General features: G+C 33.7%; 1 long non-coding RNA gene across 2 annotated transcripts in view; it reads left to right on the forward strand.

Annotated features, from left to right (window-relative positions):
- The window catches only part of LOC138857626 (uncharacterized), a 42,680-nt gene extending 25,462 nt beyond the window's left edge, over positions 1–17,218 (forward strand). Inside the window, exon 4 of one of the 2 annotated variants that reach the window (XR_011396795.1) lies at positions 16,990–17,218. This is a non-coding gene — a long non-coding RNA (uncharacterized lncRNA). Of the gene's footprint in view, positions 1–8,228; positions 8,333–16,989 lie in introns of those variants that run through there. The other variant, XR_011396796.1, reaches the window with a different exon arrangement.
- The last annotated feature ends 470 nt before the right edge of the window (positions 17,219–17,688 follow it).

A 17,688-nucleotide genomic window follows, 5' to 3' on the forward strand; every position in this document is an offset into this window, starting at 1 on the left:
CTGCTGTGTTGAGCTATGTTTTGAATATATAAAAACTGTTTTTTTGGACATGTGATTTTCAAGAAGATATAAAACGCTTATTATTTTATGTTATGACCATGGGTTTGCCATTATGTTTTAAAAATGATTATGGGCAAGTGACCGCCGCGGCTGGCTCGAATGAATTTCTGCCGATGCACCCAATTTTCTATCACTTTTTTAGCTGCGTAGAAAAGCAACTTCACATAGCCTCACAAAAAATAGTCCAGCAGTGCTAAATCAAACGTGAGATAATGCACTGACCCAAAGTTTTCTTCAATAAATTGAATGTGTTCTTGGCTATATCGCATGTAGCACCCTTTGGTAGTAAGCAAAAATCATCCACATCAACATTCTCCAATTCAGGCACGAAAAAGCAATTAATCTTGGCTCTGTAGCGTTTCTCATTGACTGTAACATTATGGCCGGCTTCATTTTTGAAGAAATATGGGCCATCCCTCTGTCCATAAGAATACCAAGCAGTGATTTTTGAGGATGTAACAGCGTCCCAACAATGGCTTGTGGCTTATCACCACTCCAAACGGGACAATTTTGTTTATTAACGTACCCATTCAAATAAAATTGAGCTTCATCGCTGTACAAAATTTTCTTGTGGAAATCGGAATCGATGGCTATCTCGTTTTGGGCTCATTCACCAAACGTGCGACACGCATGATGTTCGTTCGGCTTCAACTGCTGCACGAGTTGGATTTTGTATGTCCACAAACCAAGATTCTTTCGCAAAATATTCCATAAAGTTTATGGACTTATTCGGGTCTTCAGCAATAGTGTCTTCTGTTCGCACTGTACGGGGTCTCTAAGGAGGCGCATTATCCACTAAAGTAAACGTGGTGCGATCCATGGCTGTTCAAACTACCGACGCCGCTGGGCGATTATGTCGATCGAGTATTGGACGCAGGACGAATCAATATTTTAGTAATAAATTTGTAGGATTTACAAACGTTGTTCCGGAGTAAATTGTAAACTGTTCACTATGTAATGGCAAACCAATCTGAATATAAATCAAATAATAGCTGTCATAAAGATCAACACCGAAAAAACTATTGCCTCAATGAGAACGATAAGTTTAAAAAAACCCCACTATTTTGGAAAATACAAGGATAAATTGACTTTACCAATCTAATGCCAACAGACTCTTAGCATTCGGGCTATAATATTTATTTATATAAGCTTCAATGAAAAAATTCATGAATAATTGTTAAAGGTATGGTAGCCTTACATTTTTTATGAAGTAAATGTATAATTTTGAAAGAAAAAGCGTATTGCGTTAACATATTTCTGTTTCAAAATTAAATTATTTAGCTCAAATTTGTTCGTTCATTATAATGGAAAATGCATTCTTATCGAAATATGTAATGAAAGCTTCAAGGACAAGGAGAAGGACCTGTGCCTATCACTTAATAATGATTCTACATTATTCTTTTTATACTCAACAGCCATCCATTCTGTTAGTTGGGAAGAAATAAATTTATTTTGAGTTTGAATAGTATAATTTGAGGAATATTTGGAGTTATAATGGAGAGGTATGCAATCAATGATAGTTATATTGTATGTATCAATTTTGTAAGCGTGACTTTAAAATACTAATTTTTAAATTTTAAATGTAGGAGTTGCTACCTATGCATTTGATTCTTCATTTAATTGCGACCATCACGCGTACACACACCCACTCGAATACAGTGTTTTACTGACGTCATTGGCGTGTGAGTGTTTATGCAACTGTGTTGTTGCATAATAAATGAAAGTTGTTTGCCAAGTGTACTTCTGCGGAGTTCCACGCACGCAGTCGCTAGGCAACAGTTAATTACACGCAAGTGTGCTAGGAGATGTAATAAATATGTATTAAGCAAAGGTTTGATGTCGACACTAGTTATTACCCACTTGTAGACATTTGTTCTAACAGATGTGCTGGGCTGTCTTCTTGATACTGATTAACGAAGTGTGTAAACGTGTCCTTGTGCTATTTAATTAATTATGCTTAACATAAGTGCGTTGCTATAAGTGTTAGTCAGATTGAGTTACATGAATAACGTGGTCGAATTTCTTAAAGGAAACAGTTCTTTGCTAGTTAGAATAGTTCCAAATACTGTAAGGTTTATATAAACCTGTACAATGTATTAGTTACACCGTGAAGTTTAAAGTAATAAACATTAAATCAGAACAAACAAAAAAAAAAATCCACACATTTTGTATGACAGCTATATGCTATAGTGGTCTGAACAATACGAGTTGGCGAAGTTGAAATATGTTTCTTCTTTGGTAAGCTCTATGCAAAGTTTGCTTGCTTGAAATTGAGCTTTACATAGTAAACGTTGGTACTTCCTAGTTATATATTATATATATACATAAGTTATTGACGTTAATTACTTCATTACTTTATCCTGCTAAAAATATTTGCTTCAATTCCAGCACCCTACTTTCAATTCTTAGCATAACAACTTATACTTTTAGTTCTTCAATTTCTTTAAAGAAATTTTTTTAAATTTTCTGCGACTAGCAAATAACCGCTGCTTTTTAAAAATCACCGTTGGAAAAACGTAAAATAATAATAAAAGTTTTCATTGATTTGTTTTAAAATTAATTAAAAAATTCTTACCAATAGCTGACTTTGAAATTTTGTAACTTTATTATATATCCCTAGAAATTTTACAACAAAAGTAAAGTTGTGAAATAATAAAATATTTTTTTCCGAACATCTTTCAGCGAACGCATTGTGAGAACTTTTCTTGTTAACTCAAATTATTGCATTAGTTTATTATTTCTGTCACTGTTTTGTATATGCATACATATGCAATTTATGAATTTTAACATTTTTCCAATTTACTCAGGCTAGAAGTTGCTACCTGCTGAATATTCAAATACTTGCTGGTCACAAGGGAAGAAAGAAATAAATCGCTTACGAGTAATTATGAAATAATATGATATCAACTATCTCCTCTTATGCAATTTCTCTGGGATCTTATCGTAATTGAAAATATTTAAGTTATAAATTTCTAAGAATGTTCGTTAGGTTTGTTTGCGGTTTATTTTAGACCGGATACCGTTTCCAGCTTTAATTTGTTTTTTATTTCGTTAGGGTTAAAAAAAACTTATTGGGGGTAAATATTGAGAAAACCTTGGGTTGAGAAAAATTCATGTACCCGCTCAAGCAGCTTCGAAATTCCAATTTCAGAAGTAAATCTCTTCACAGAAATAAAATATTCCTTCAGCAAGCTTATTTTTTTCAACGCTAACGACTATCGCAAAGGAGTATAAGTATTTTCATAAGTTGTTTCGAAGACCCTATAAAATATGTATGTATAAATTGTTATCACGACATGATGTCCGTCTGTCTGTATATACACGAAATACCCCTCAGTTTTTGAGATATCGATCTGAAATTTTTCACACGTCCTTTTCTCTCCAAGAAGCTGTTCATTTGTCGGAAACGCCGATATCGGATTACTATAGCATATAGTTGCCATATAAACTGATCGATCTGAAGTTGTTGTAAGCAATCAGCTTCGGTGCAAACGAAGTTTACCTTTTCTGTTGTTTGTAATTTAAACCGTGCTTAAACATTTTGCTATTCACATATATTTTTATTATAATCTATAAATCACTTGTATGAATGCTCAGGTCAGTCGAAGATAACTTTAATTGCGTATAACTTTTAAAGGAAAGTTTTTATAAAAAACAATTATTTTTTGTACCATTTTAAAATTTTAAATATAGCTGCTTAATGCTAAAAATGATAAGATCCTACATTATACAGATGGAAAATAATTATTTAGGAATGGTTTAAAATTAAAACAAAGAGCTTGTTTGTGTTGGATCCCTATTTTTAGGGCAAAATTTAAGACTTCTGTGAGCGTTTGAAAAAAAAATCAACTTGTTAAATAACGGACACCCTAATATACATACATACATGCTACATATTACAAATTATCGAAATCAGGGAATGGTTGCTGAAAAAATTAAATTACAACAAAAAAATTTTACTCATACTTCTTATAACACTAATTAATTAGATAATAAATATACGAGTATAGGCTTAATTTCTTCTAGTTGGTAAATGTGCTTTCGTTTCGCCGCATTCTCTCCATTTGCCTTGCTCCCTAATAATCTCAGCAATTCAGACGAAATTGCAGCATCATTGGTAATTTGATGTTTTTATATTCTCATAAAAAAATCGCTAAATTCTCTTGAGCTTAATAATGTAATATTATGAAGGTCATAAGGTTAATATAGCGGTCATGGTAATGAAATTAAACAGCTTCTCTCATGTGAGTATGAAGCCCATGGTAATAAGAGAAGAGTAAGGGGGATATAAGGCAGTTAACTTGTGGCCTTTAAACTTTCTTTAGGGGGAAGTGGTATGTGGTACAATATATTGTATATTTTTGTGCCGTTTGTTGCAATTAGGGTACAACCTGAGGAGAAAGCTTAGGATCATAATTTACACATTCACATTAGATTCTTAATTAATTAAATCTGACTATGCAGCATTCAAATGAAGCCAGAGTGGTTCTTTACAAACTCGAATATTTCTGCAACCAATTAACTTTCTATTGTCACGTTTAGACGGATAAGTAAAACGAACATATCCTCACCTAAAATGCCAAATAACGTAACAGCACTCTTCATAAACTTACAAGAAAATAAAAAAGTGATACAAAATAGAAAGTAGTCGTATTGAAACCGAAATTTGAATTTTCATTTAATAGAATGGTTAATTTTAAAATTTTTGATGACACTTAACATAATTTTGCATTGACGATATTCTCATGCGATGAATTCTATAGCTTACGTGTGGAAATCAAACATGGATTTGACCACAACCAACTTCGAAATTTTGCGAAAATTTTGTGAGGAATTCGCACTTATTCTCACAAAACTAACTATTAATTATAAATATTTTTACATCCTGAACACGGTCTATTAAGTTTGCCACGATGTTTGTAATACACAAAAGAAAACGTCGTCGATATTATAAAATATAAATGTACATATGACAATGATCACTGTGACGAGCCGGGTGGATTTAGCCATGTCCGTCTGTCCGTCTGTATATACGCAAAATCGTCCCCCACTTTTAAAGATATCGACCTAAAAACTTGCACACGTACTTTTCTGCTCAAGAAGCTAATCATTTTTGCCACCGATATTGGACCGCTATAGCATATAGCTACCAAACGGAAAACTTTTTTATTTGACAAGGTTTATTCATGAAAATTGTACATATTATGCTTCAAGACATCGTTACAATCTTCAAAGAAATTGTTCAGATTGGAAAACTATAGCTGCCATACTAACTGACCGTTCATCATTCAATGTATCGTATCGAAATTTGGCATGGATTAGCTAAGGCATCGCCACAATCTCCGAACATATTTTTTAAATTGGACCACTATAGTATATAGCTGCCATTTAAACCGGCCGATCAAATCAAGATAAAGATCTTTATGTCCGATAGCCGAAATTAAGGTTTTTTCTTTTTTATGGTGAATTAATTATTATTGAGTTGGCTTCTTATTTGTTTTACACAGGGACGGAATTTATGTTTCGCTTCGAGTAGTCATATTCTTTTCTCTGATATTATACGCAATACTAAATAATAAAGATTTATTATTACAAGTATTTTCATTTGATTGAAGATTGATTAATAATATCCATCAAATTTATTCTTTTAAATAATAAAAGCATATAAAAAGAAATACAGATCCCATATAGATATAAGATACATGCACAGCTATATAAAAATATAAATGTCAGTATGTATGTATATATTGTACATGAAAGTTACTATATGTACATATTAATAACTTAATATATTTTTTGCCAACCGAATTGTCTGGGAATTGATGGTTTATTAATGTACTGGAATTGGTGATGTGTGATGATGATGAACGGTGATAAATAAGACACAAACGATAATAAGTAACGAGCATAAAATCCAGCAGTTAAAAGAGGTCTAAAAAGCTTAAAAAAATGTAAAAGCATAAGATATTAGATAACAGAATTATGTTTAACTATAATCCAATATGATATTATATAATTATATGGTATAAGCATTTCCAAGATGGTCATGGATACGTTGAAGATGATGAGCACCTCGAACGCCGCAGTACATCAACAACCTATGAGAAGGTGAAAAAAGTGAAAGCAATGGTTGTGAATGATCGCCAAATCACAATCAGAGAGGTCGCTAATGATATGGACATTTCAATTGGCTCATGCCATTAATTTTTTTCAATGGTTTGGGTATAAAACGCGTGGCAGCAAAATTGGTACAAAATTGCTGAATTTTGAACAAAAACAGCTGTGAATGGAAGTTGCTCAGGAATCACTAAATAAGGTCTGTGACGATATGCAGAATTACTGAAACTTGTTATAAGAGGTGGCGAAGCTTATGCTTACTTCGTCTTTAATGGCATAGTGCATCTTGAGCTCTTGCCTCATGGTCAAACGGTCAATAAGGGGTAGTACCTACAGGTTCAACGACGTTTGCGTGAAGCAATCCGAAAAAAAACGCCCGTATTTGTGGAAAAATAATTCATGGATTTTGCACGTGCTCATACTTCCTTGCTTAGTCGTAAATTCTTAGCCAAAAACAATACCGTAATCATTTCCATTACACATGTTACAATTTTGGCGAGTGATAATAACTTTCATCTCATATATTTACGAGGTACGACTTCACTGAAATTAAAAGAATGTGCACAGTTCGGAACTTCTAAATCCTAACTACGATATCACCTTATTAACAAGGCCACGAATCTGCTGCATTATCTGTCAAACCAAAAGTTTAGGGAGAGCCATAGACATTATCAGAAATCTGTTCCTATAAAGTTAAAGGTACGGACCTAAAGTTTTATCTACCAAAGGATCCTCAACTCCGCAAGATGATGCAAAAATATTTGGAAGTTTGTTATCCTTCTTAAGCGTCAATTCGAAATTGTAAGAGCTATTATTGGAATATCCTTTTACTGAGAATTAAACTGTTCCGTCAGTACTTGAAGTTGACATACAAGTATTAATTTTTACTTGCAAGATGCTCGGCTCAATCTCTGTTCCGGCCACCTTCAAAATTTTTATCTGAAAATACTTACAACTGGGCAGGCTATTGTATCTGTCTGAGCTTCTCATAAAACCCATTCGCTTTTTGGAGTCGGTGAAAAAGTTATAGGTATATAACTTTAAGGAAGACACCATGAACTGGAGAAGTAGCTAGGCCGAGTAGCTATGAAAATTGTTTACAAAATTAATCATTTAATTTTCTATACAGCTTGAATAGTGAAGTTGGTAGATAGTTACCTAAGGTTTTTCTTTACCGTTAATGCTTAATAAGAAAAGCGGTATACTCTCTACACTACTTATAAATTTGTGCATATGCCTTTCGAAATAATATGCTCCATTTCTCATATAATCTAGGTCGGTCGACATTTGAACTTTCAATTTTTTAGCTCTAAAACTGTCTGAAAGAAAAATTATTTTTCATGTAGCGTTGTCGAAACTTGTATAAAGCGATTAAGAGCGGTATTCATTTTGTTATAAATGAGTTGAATACTAGCTCAAGTGAACAGTTACAAAGTTCAGGTGTGTATGAAAAAAATCGTGAGCTTACGCGTGAGCATACGCATGTGTATGTGTATGCGTGTTCGAATATGAAGTCGTGAATATTTACAAGCATTTATCAATGTCAACAAAATTGCCCAAAAAACAAAAACAAAGTCTTCTACTCTCTATAAGTATTTTGAAAAGGAATTAATTTTCTTAACTCTAGCAGCACGGTTGGCAGCAGCGCAGCATCGGCAAGCGTCGTTTATCATCTGGTAAGAACACTGTCGCGAAAAGTTCAAATGACAAAGTAAAATTGTTGGTGGCAATAGATGTATGTGTGAAAGGTTGTAATCAGCTGCGTGTGTAAAAGGAATGCTTTAATGCACATCAGCCACCGAGATTACGAGCTACGATTTTTGTGTGTGTGCTTGGGCATGGCGAATGACGCAGCGTTGCTGCATTTTATGGCGAAATTTTGACAAGCGCTGATTTATGCTTCCGTCAGCTGCCACATGTGAGCGCGTCAGTTTGCTGAGTACATTTCCAAAATTTTGAGCGCGCTAAAGTAGCAAGCGAAAGCAAAATTCGTTTATGTAACTAGAAGTCTCACTTTCGAAAGAATAACGAGTTTAATTTTTTTGTTCTAGTCAATTACAGCGAACAGCGCAATCTATGGTATACATTGTAAAGAGCATATGAATCTTACGCGACCGAAAATGTTGTAGAATATTAATGAAATATAGTTATAATAGACAAGAAAAACCTTAACTTCGGCTGCAACGAAGCTGTGATATCCTTCACAAGTGGTAATAGGGTATGCAAATATGGTAACGGTAATGGCTAATTCGACTCAGTTTGTCATTTATATATATACTTTATATGGTCTCCGTAACAACTTTTATATTGTCACTTTGATACAAAACGGTGACTACTGGGCTATTCTATGGAATCACCTTTATTAAGAGGGCGTCCAGGGGCTCAAGGGGTGGTTTTAATAACTTCTGTTATCTAAAGAAAAATAAAGATCGAGTTTTTAGCTTCATAAGACGTGCTAGTAAAATAGGTATGTTTCTAGCTTTACATAAATTTAAATTATATATTATATTTAAATTGTATATAAAAATGTTTAAATAAAAGCAAAAAAATCAAGAGAATCTAGTGGTTTTCCAGAGAGCGTTACCGGGAAACACAGTTACAGTTTAAATTAGAAGTTGTCCGAGTATCATCACCCGATTAAAAAAAATGTAGTTTCGAGAAAAACTCTTTTAAGAGGCACACACTTGTGACAACCTAAAAATAAGGCCATTTCTGGGAATAAAAAAACTGCTGTATCAATTGTTTTAGTATGTTAAAGGTATACGTATTTATACAATATTTTAGAATGCACCGTGAAAAAAAAATGGAATATTTTTCGAGTCATACGCAATTTTCGATGGCACTAAAAGAAGTTCTCCAGTGGTGTAGTGATTCCGGTCTTCTCCGTAGATGAAATCTAAACAAAAATTCTCTATCAGAAGAAATTGTCTTTACAATGACCTTCGGTCGAAAAAAATAATAAAAAAGTTACAAAATGCTGGCGTTTTTTGGACTGGATCTACTTTAATCATAGCATCAGTTCTAATTATTATTACAAGAGTTATAATGATATTAGTCTCTAAGATATAAGAAATGTTCAGCCTGGTAGGTCATTGTATGGACAACTGTGTACGTATATATACAGAACATGGAGGAAAAGTTTGTGATCGGTTATGATTATTTGTAACCGAGCAAATTGGAAAAATGCTGTTTTAAGAAAAGATAAACTGATTGAGCTGTTGCATTTTAGAACTGTAACTGTAATACGGGCTGACCAACAGACTGTAATTCAAAAACTATTTGAGATATCGATTTAAAATATTGGTACGTTATTTGTAAACCTATTGAAATATGAAAACTGAACTTTTTTAGCCTTAGAGCTTTACGTGCTTAAGCTCCTTGACCCGAAATTATTAAAATATTTTTTTTATCACTATTTTACCAATTTAATAATGTTTTTAGGACCCCAAGGTGTATGTATTTCTTGAAGTCTCTAAATTTCAGTAATAACGTAAAAATATTTTCGGAATTGATCCTTTTAACAGCTGATACTGGATTTATAATGTTTGGTTTGCAATGTTATAATGAGTAGACTTACTCCGGAACAACGTTTGCAAATCATTCAAATTTATTACCGAAATAATGGTTCGGTTCGCGCGATGCTTTCAATTTTCGATCGAAATAATCGTCCAGCAAAGTTAATAATTCGAACAATCATGAAACGGTTTCACACCATGTCTACTCTAGTGGATAATGCGCATCCTCAGAGACGCCGTACAGAGCGCACATAGATGATATTGCTGCTGTGGTGCTGAGTATCGATCGAGAAGACCTGAACGAGTTCATCCACCATCGCGCACAACAAATGGAGCTTAGATAGCCACAGCTCTATGGAATATTTTGCGGAAAGAACTTGGTTTTCGGGCTAACAAAATTCAACTGGTGCAAGAATTGAAGCCGAATGCTCACAAATTGCGTCGCACGTTCGTTGAATGGGCCCATAACGAGATGGCCACCGATCCCGAATCTCACAAGAAATATTTGTTCAGCGATAAAGCTCACGTTGGTTTAAATGAGTACGTTGATAGACAAAATTGTCACATTGGTAGTGGTGATAAGCCACAAGCCATAGTGCCAACAATGGCCGTTCACGTCATTGGCCTGTTGCGTAGCTTTCAAGTGCGTGGGATTTAACACCGCTGGACTATTTTGTGGGGTTACGTAAATTCGCTTGTTTACGCAGAGAAGTCCGAGACGATTGACGCCTTGACTGCAGCCAATTGCGGCAAAAAGTGCCAGCCGCTTAGGACACTTTCCCGACATAATTTTTAAAGTATAATATCAAACCTTTATTTTTATAATAAAGCTAAATTTATGGACATAACATTAAATTATACGCCTTTTATTTCTTCGTGAAAACCACATGTCTAAAAAAACACCCTTTTTAACATAAGACTACTTTGTTCAAAAGAGTTTATTTCTCATTTCCATAATAACATTGTATAAATATATTTTCCATAGTTAGATGTTATGTGATTACGAGTTCAATCGAGTTTACAATTCAATTGCTAAGTGCGCATCATTAATACTGTGTTTAAATAATTAATTTTACTGTTAGTTTCAATTATGCATAAAATACAGCAAATCTATTCTCACACAACATACCAAAGAGGATTAAAATAGGTCACATATATAAGAGAAAATTTGCTTTGCGCACATGCGATCCTTAACTTAATGAAGTGATAACCTTAATTATTGGCCAGCAGATATATGTCTGTTGCAAATATCACAGCAGCGATAGGACATAACTTTGCATGGCATGTGTAGCCTTAGCAGCTATCAACAAAAGGAGAAGCTTACAAACGAAGCCTCGTGACAAGCATCTGCAATTTATGACCTCCATTGGGTGTTTGCTATTGACAGCAATTCGGTCGCTTTATGCCCGGTGCGTAAGATGACTAATATTGAGTGCTGCCAATATTGACTAAGCGTAAACTCACGAACATACACGCATATACTTGTATTGAGAGTAGATGGCATACAATTACTTGCGAACTACTTATGGCCACAACTAGAGTTGCATGTGTGCGTGTGCATGGCTTCGAATTTTAATGCTGATTAATAGCGCGTACTGCAAATGGCAAAGGAAGCAGGCGCATATTGTTGGGCTTCTGAGTTGATTAGCAAGTAATGGATTTACGTGTATATATTTACATATGTATGTGCATGATTATCAAATAGCTAAGTAATCACTTTGTAATCTATTTCTATGACATACTTACTTCCATATACCATACTACATACGCTAGTAAGTTACTAAACATATTCTATTCATATTATCTATTCAAATTAGCATTTGCTGCTAAGTACCATCGCCGCAGCACGATTTGCATATTAAGAGCCCTAAATATGCCAGCAAACTATCCAAGAGCGTTTCTGAATAATAAAAACTTGATTAAAGTGTGCGATAGCACACAAGGTTAACGGTAAAGTGAATTAAAAGCACTGTAAATGACAATCAAATGGTCCGCATACCTACAAACAAACATTCGGTGAGAGGAAAAGTAGATCCACTTAACGAATATTTGGGTCAGGAAGTCGTAAAATATAATTTTTCACATCTATCACATTTCCCGTAAATTTTTGGTTACTTCGTATTTTTCACACTTCGTTAACACGTTTTTTTGGCTAGTTAAGGAACTTTCATTAATATTTACTTCCAAAGACGTATTTATTGCCGTTACTCACTCCATGGAATTAAACTCTTATTTCATAAAAAACAACTACATATTATTAGTTTGGATGCAAAATAAAAATTATAAAACACAAATTACGAAACATAGAAAGATAGACGCAAATTTGGATTTTAATATATACAAAAGGCACACAGTTATGGATCTACAAGTATGACGATCAGCTTTTTGTTTATCTATTGTATTTATCACAATGGTAAGTTAAGGATGTTATTATAGAGTAAATACGAGTATAAATATCGGTTGTGGTTCTTAAAAGTATAATGCTCACATCACAAACTAAACTACACATCGCGCCATTGATATACGAACATTATATGTAAACGAATAATTTAAAAGATGAGGTAAATTTTTGTTATCAGGAACAACAACTGGAGAATATTTCATATACAATATATAGCGTCTATTGTAACAGCTCGGCTGCCATATTTGTTAACGGATTTGTGTGAAAATTTGTCAGTGTGTTTAGTAAGGTTTGCCATTTCAGCATGTCACGTTTCACTTTAGTATAACGCTTGAAAATAAAGATTATTACGTAAATTCACGTTCTCCGAAAAATTCACAAATTCACTTTCTGGCTAAATGGCTTCGTTAACAAACAAAACTGTCGGTATTGGGCCGAGTCAAATCCTCGTGTGGAAACGCAATTGCATCCCCAAAAATAGACCGTTTGGTACGGATTGCGGTATGGCGGGATTATCGCGCCTTTTTTCATTCGAAATCTGATAGGAAATGCCTTTAAATAAAGTAAGGAAGCACTAAGGAATCTTACAAATTTATACTCCGATTTCGACTATCTTTGGATCTAAGATGGCTTAGTTTAAATGTATTATTTGTGCTAGATTTTATTCCATTATCTTCATTGGTACTTGTTTAGAGCAAAGTGATAGATTCAGAAGTAATTTATAAGATGTAACAAATATGGTTGGAATTGATGAAGTAGTTCCCGAGTTCCCGAGTGGCGGTGCCACGTCAGCCCGCTGTATGAGAAGGTGCTAGAAGAACATGTCCTCAGGAAGTAAGGTTACTATAGCTTTATTGGCCCTCGCGTCGGTTGGGCGGGGGGAGGGTAATCGTTGGGTTATTATTATTTTTATTATTAGTGGTTTGTGGGGTATGTACATTAGGGTGACCCGAAAAACCAACTAATCGAGTTTATAAGATGAAATGAACCTGTATAGAAAGCAAAAGAAATGAAATACAGGATTTTTAGCTTAATTTTAAAAGGTGTCGAGAATCAGTCAAAATATAAAATACACTTTAAAAATGTTTTTCGTTCACATTACCATAACTTTTGAACCATTTAGCATACACTTTTTTATATACTTAAGTAATTTGAAGCCCAGTTTAGACAATTTTTTCATATATTTCATTGGTTTATAATATGTTATAAATGACTTGATAGTGAGCTCACGGATCACGTAGTTTACACAGAAGAGAACATTCGCATATGCAGATATTCATGAACGCTACTTTATACTTGCGTTATCTGCCTCGCGATGGCTCACTCGAAACCAATGGCATAATCGTCATTCATTCATTGCTGGTTGACATTGGCTCTCATTCACTATAGTAAACATTGCATTGTTAGTACAGTAGAAATAAAGTGCTGAATCGAAGAATTTATTGCCATTCTGAGTACGATGGTGTGCAATTTTTATTGATGTATGGTTCGGCAGTTAAATTTTTTGGTAAAGTCTGATCTAGAAAAATTTATTTTTTGTAACAGTTCTCCACTATTTAGAACCTGGTTTCGAGTCTTTCAAATACTAATATGGATTGATCTCTAATTATATTGTAACTTGAACAATTACCGCGTCCTAATCAATGAGAAAAGCTGCAGAATCATCTTAATGATTAATCATCTTCTTCGCTTTTGAAGTCACAAGTTTTGATACATAGCTTCCTGAAATCTGAAAGAAAATATTCTTACTCTTTCTTCCAACAGTAAATACATTTACCGTTTGTTTTGAAGTGGCATATTGAATCGATAAATAGTATGTGAAAATACCAAAAAATTAAGAAGAGCAAATAAAGAAGAGATGAAAAACTAGGCGTAAAATAATGACAACGTTAAAATAACACGTTCAGAAACTCCATTACAGTCCATCACTAATGCCACAAACAGCGACCGACGCAAAACCGTGGACCGAATCAGCTGATACGACCTATCTTATGAGAACGCAATGTAAATGAACAGTCACCACCGCTTCTACCGTCCGCTTCAACAGACTGTACGGTAGGATATCTGTGAAAATTGGATTTTAACGTAGAAACGAGTGAGCTGAGAGTGAGAGAGCAATCTCTTGCAACGCAGGGTTGCCAATCTCGATATTTTGTAGTAATTAAAAAGTGAACTTGAATATATTTGAAATATTCTTAAAATAACTCAAAATCACAGCCGAATACACTTATTTATAAATAGGTAAACTATTTTTAACAGTTGGATTTTATTTTTGAGCTTTTACATTATGAAAAATTATAACTAAAAAACTAAATGTGTGAAAAAGCGTGTATACAAATAAGAGAGTGGCAACATTGGTGAAATGAAAACACATGAGAACAATTGATTTCTGCGTTGCAACTACGGGCATAACTTTTGGCAAATTTGGTTTGATACGGGCGGTAAGTACGGAAGGGAGGAATGTCGGTGACTGTTTCTGCTATAAATCAACAATAAAAGTAATATTTATAAAAACGCTGATGACTAATGAAGTTAAAATGAATCACTGCTTAATTTTTATCTTCAAGTAGATACTCACGAAACCACAAACATACTCACAGCCTCGGTAAAACACTCAAAAAAGTGTCTTACTTGTTGTATAAAAACTGCCCATCCAACAAAATTCAAAGCACTTAAATGCAGGCAACTGAAGTCCCATTGTCATTAGGTGCTTTCAGTTAAGCAAACGAAAGTGCTTCTCTACTTTTCATACTACAAGCACATACATTTATTATAAATAAAATGTACATAGACTTTTATTTGAAGCAGTTGGCAGTTGCGTCTTCTCATCTTCGTAGGCACTGAACAGGTTACTCTTGAAGAATGTCATCTAAAAAAAATTTGCGTTGACCAGTTCTATCCTTCCTTAAGAATGCGGACGAGCAAATGCCTTTACATAGATGTACAAGTATATACAATAGGGTGGAGTAAAAAAAAATTGTTTTTGCTTAGCCTGAGGGTAAAATCTGTAGATTATAAGAAGAGAAAATTTTTGGACAAGAAAAAATTATTTTTGGTGTAAACTCTTTACATTTATATAAAAATTACCGAATGTGACAGTTTTTGACTTAAGGAAAGCATGTTGTCGTTTAAGACATTTCTTTTAAAACTCTAATAATGACGACATAAATTTTGTTTGAATTGATAACTTTTAATTGGCCAGAAAGAGGACTCTCCACAGCTTCTAGAACACTTATCAAAATTTTTTTACGATATACAAATTTAACTCGAAAATTTACTTTAAAAGTGAGCCTCCAGATGTTAAAAAAAATTTGTTTTTGTCCAAAAATTTATTTTATATAATCTACAGATTTTACCCTCAGGCTAAGCAAAAAAATAAAAAAATGTTTTTACTCCACCCTAAGCATACTTGCTTTTATTTATAAACACCGAAACTGCAAACCACAGGCAAAAGTCGGAAGTAAGCATACACCTATAGCTCAATTACTTGTCCTTTTAAATTGTCTGCTATTGCATTCCTTTACGACACAACGAAACAAGTAAGACACTTGACCGTTATTGCGCCGATTGTCATTGTGTGCGGTCAACTCAGCTGCGGTGGCGACTTTCTTCTCATTGTTAATGGCCCAACTTTTCCCATCGCTGCTTTTAGAGGTTCTTTTTTCTTGACTGCTTGTTGCGGTTAAGTTGTTGCTATTCAAATCTTCCACAATTACCCATCTCTATAGTGTGGTACTGTTGTTGTTCTTGCACAAAGAAGTGGTAATAATATTTTAGTTTTTCCATGTCGGCTGAGCAGAGTTTAATGTTTTTCCTTTGCATTATTACAATATTTTATAACTGTATATTGTGTAATCGTTTTGAGTTTTTGTCCGTGATGTTTGCTTGCCGAAGTATTTCCGGTACTTTAGTTTTACTGTCATTTAAGTGTAACGAGCGACATTCAATTGAGAACTCTGTGGCTTTTGTGGTAGGAATTTTAGCAATTTCAATCAAATAAAATTTGAAATTGCTTCAAAGAATACGGCGTAGAGTTACAAATACAATAAAATAAAAAAAATCATTATTGATTTTACTTCGTAGTAAAGTGTGGCAGAATTATGATTTTAGTCGGTATTTAAATCAGATTAGAACTGATATTTCCTAATAATAAATTTTTTTTTCAGATCAACCTTTATCAATGAAGTAAGCTCAATTTTATTATATGCTTACAATTTAATCAGAAATATTCTTTGCAGACTCATATATCTACCTAAAACAACTATTTTTATTTTATGTGCGATCATTAAACGATTCAGCAGTTGAAAATCTTATTATATGGGACTTCCATGTTAGTAAGAATTATTGTAATATCTCACGTATATCTTTAGGTTTTGTAAAGATAAGAATAAACTTTAGGAAATGCGTGAAATAAAGCATTATTTATAGCGGACATGAACTAAAAATATCAGCACATTCTGTGAGAGAACAAGAGTATTTTCAACTTAGAATGCTATAGAAAATTTTTCTATACAGATGTAACAGTTTCCGAATTGAGATGTTGGATTGCAGACTGTAAGTTAAAGGATAAAACATGATCTAGGACTCAGACGCATTATACTATAATATTATATTTGACGTCATTGAAGTATAATCGATAAAAAGCGGAGGGTTCCATTTGTCTCGCAAAATCGTACTAATACTAACGCAACCTTGTTTTAGATAATACGTATTTCCGAATAAGACAAGTTTAACATTTCGTTTGCATATATTATGATGGCTTATTACACTAACTTCAGAACAACTTATCATCATCTTTCGCTAAATATATAAAACGACCGTTTTAGACAATAATTTTTATTATGAGATTATGCTGTTCAAGTAAGCGTTCTTTCATTTCATGTTCATCATCTTTAGATTGGATTATTATGTGGTGTTGTCGATATTTACTATAGTGTATGATGCGTATTCTCAGAGATGTCGTACAGTGCGCACCGAAGAAATGATTGCTGGTGTGAAGTAGAGTATCGAAGAAAGCCCGAATGATTCCATTCGCCATTGCGAGAGTTTAAAGCGTTTATACGATATGAGTGATTAAAAAATCACTTTTGAGCTGCACCAAAATGTGTACTCTTTATTGATAGCCTTAAGACGAACTTGTAACATAAATCTTACTGCTATCTATACTAACTAGTGTGTTTACTTATTACTAGTTGATAGTTTGTTATGATACATATAACATAATGTTTGCATTATTAGGTTGTTTTGATACATGATCTTCATTCGAATAAAAGGTTTTTCTGATATATTTTATTTACTGAAAATAAGGTTGTTTTAATTTTGGTTTGCTTGGGATCTTTTGGTGATATAATGTTATAAGTAATACGTTCCTTAAATCGCGCAACAGTTGAACAAAATCCAAATCGTACAAGAATGGAAGCCGAAAGACCATCAAGCATCGCACGTGCAGTGAAAGGGCCCAAAACGAGATGGTCACCGAACCCGATTTTCACAGGAAAATTTTGTTCAGCGATGAGGCTCACTTGTGGTGATGATAATTTTCAAGCCATTGTTGAGATGCCGTTACATTCAAACAAGTCACTGTTTGGTATCCTT

This window comes from Bactrocera oleae, chromosome 5, assembly GCF_042242935.1.
Source record: "Bactrocera oleae isolate idBacOlea1 chromosome 5, idBacOlea1, whole genome shotgun sequence".
NCBI lineage: Eukaryota > Metazoa > Arthropoda > Insecta > Diptera > Tephritidae > Bactrocera > Bactrocera oleae.